This window comes from Penaeus monodon, chromosome 10, assembly GCF_015228065.2.
Source record: "Penaeus monodon isolate SGIC_2016 chromosome 10, NSTDA_Pmon_1, whole genome shotgun sequence".
Lineage (NCBI taxonomy): Eukaryota > Metazoa > Arthropoda > Malacostraca > Decapoda > Penaeidae > Penaeus > Penaeus monodon.
Genome location: NC_051395.1, coordinates 13,677,645 through 13,680,144, shown reverse-complemented (window position 1 = coordinate 13,680,144; position 2,500 = coordinate 13,677,645). Strand labels below are relative to the sequence as shown.

At 44.0% G+C, this 2,500-nt stretch overlaps 1 protein-coding gene across 14 annotated transcripts in view; it reads left to right on the top strand.

The window, feature by feature from the left end:
- LOC119577865 (protein unc-13 homolog B-like) overlaps positions 1 to 2,500 on the top strand; it is a 101,702-nt gene that overhangs the window by 47,146 nt on the left and 52,056 nt on the right. The gene's annotated exons all lie outside the window — the stretch shown is intronic.

The following is a 2,500-nucleotide window of genomic DNA, read 5'->3' as shown; positions in this document are numbered from 1 at the left end:
GAGAGATTCAAGCTTCCCTTCTTAAAAAGGAAGTCATCATAAAAGATTTTTATACCATTTTTTTTATGTCAACTTAAATTGTTTTAAGATTGTATAGGGAAAAACTCTCCTTTTTTAATTCCCTTATATGAAATGCCTCGTAAAAATCCAACAACCGAACGTGACACACGAGCACCGTGTTATTACATCAGTGTAGATGGGGCTGTCGACGCATACCTCTGATCGATAGTCATTTACTCGATCGATCTACAGGGAGCAGGTGTGGCGTTGGTCGAGTCACCTCCCACCTGCTACACCTGCTTCGCCTGCTTCACCTGTCGCCTTAATTTGCTTCCCCTTGTGCTTCCCTTGTTATTTATGCATTATTCCCCCGTTCCCTCTGTTACGTTTCTTTCTTAGGCGGAGGACGGAGGACCAGGACGCGGAGTTGTGAATTATTAATAGGTTGGGAATTTATCGACCCAGATTGTGTCTCGGGTCGGAGTGTCTCCATCGCTGTTGTTATTGTTAAAGCCGTTTTATGCGGCGGAGACTTGGAGGGGAGATTGCTGTTGGGAGGTCGCTGTAGGTGTGGAATTTTCCTTGTTGCTTTCCTTGTTCTATTCTTCCAGCTTGTCTCTCTCTTTTTCTTTTTTTGTCTTTTTTTCTTTCCCTTTCTCATTCTTTCTATTTTTCTTTCTTTCTCTTTCTCTTCCTCTCTCTCTCTCTTTCTCTCTCTCTCTCCCTCTTCCTCTTCCTCTCTCTCTCTCTCTCTCTCTCTCTCTCTCTCTCTCTCTCTCTCTCTCTCTCTCTCTCTCTCTCCCTCTCTCTCTCTCTTTTCGCTCTCTCTTTCCCTTCTCTTTATTCATTTCTTTTCTTCTCTCTCTTATCTCTCCCTCTCTCCTTTATTCTCTCTGGTTCTCTGTCTTATTGCTCTCCCTTCTTCTTTTCTCCTCTTTCCTCTCCCTCTATATCGTCGGAAGCCTAGTTCATCTTCTCTCTCTCTCTCTCTTTCTCTCTCTCTCTCTCTCTCTCTCTCTCTCTCTCTCTCTCTCTCTCTCTCTCTCTCTCTCTCTCTCTCTCTCTCTCTCTCTCTCTCTCTCTCTCTCTCTCTCTCTCTCTCTCTCTCTCTCTCTCTTCTCTCTCTCTCTCTCTCTCTCTTCTCTCTCTCTCTCTCTCTCTCTCTCTCTCTCTCTCTCTCTCTCTGTTTATTCTCCTTTTTCCTGAGCCTCTTCCCCCGCACTTTCATTCGTATCCTCTTTCCTCCCTCTTTCCGTTTTTCCTCTTCCCCTTGTATACTTCTCATCTCTCTCTCTCTCTCTTTCTCTCTCTCTCTCTCTCTCTCTCTCTCTCTCATTCCCCCCTTTTGCTCCTCCTCTTCCTTCTCCTTCTTCTTTTTCTTCTTCTTCTTCTTCTTCTTCTTCTTCTTTCTTGTAACACTACTCCACTTCTGCCACATCTTATCTTTCTTCTTCATATTCCTCTCCCCTCTTCCGCTTCTTTCTTCTTCTCGTCTTGAATAACAACACAAAATGACTATTAACTGACACATCGTTACTCGGAACAACATCACGTAATCTATGCCATCACGGTAAGTTACCTAAGAGCTGTTCAGTGCTTCCCCATTAGTGTAAAATGAGGTTATAAACCAAAAGTTAGCGCCTCTTCGGTAATGGTCACTTCCGCTATTTCTTTCTCTCTTTCTTTCTTTCTTTCTTTTTCGTTTGAATGTTTGTTTGTTGGTTGATTGGCTGGTTGGTTGGTTGTTTTTCTTTGTCTTTTGACGTTCAAAGGATTCTTGGGATGTTCATTTTGAGGCTTAGAAATGCAAGAGTAAGGGTCATCTCTTGATTTAGGGGATAAAGATGGTTAGACAGGAGGGAGCAAGAGAGAGAGAGAGAGAGAGAGAGAGAGAGAGAGAGAGAGAGAGAACAGACACACAGATTAAGAGTCAGAGAGAGAGAGAGACGGAGAGAGCAACAAAGGAGAGGAGTAAACGAGTAAAACCCGAGGGTGCAGCCTTCACTCTGTGGAATCGGGTATGAAAGAGAAGGGGATAAAAAAGGTGAAAGAGAACGAGGAACAGACCGCAGAGCTGGAAATGCAATCTTAGCTCTTGTCTAATAGGATGACTTCGCAAATGCTGGATCGGGGATGCAGTCGGCATAAAGGCAGGAGAGTGTGGATGCGGAATACGTGGTCGAGATTTGGAGGTTCAGGCAAAGGTGGGGGGCATTGGGAGGGGTTGTGGGAAGACATGCTCATTAGCATTTTTGCGTGAGAGGTTTCATTCGATGTTTGTTGGCGTTTCCTAACTCTCTCTTCTTCCTCTCCTCGTCCTCTTTACCCCACTTTCAGGTACAAATAGATAATGGTAGATTTAGCAGGGGTGAGTATTGACTTGCCCTTTCATTTCTCTCCCCAAAAAGCCAGCTAATTTTTTCACAGTTAACACACAGCAATTGCATAAAAACCAAGCAACAGAACAACTTTCACAACCAAACCCTATCTTTTCTCTCTC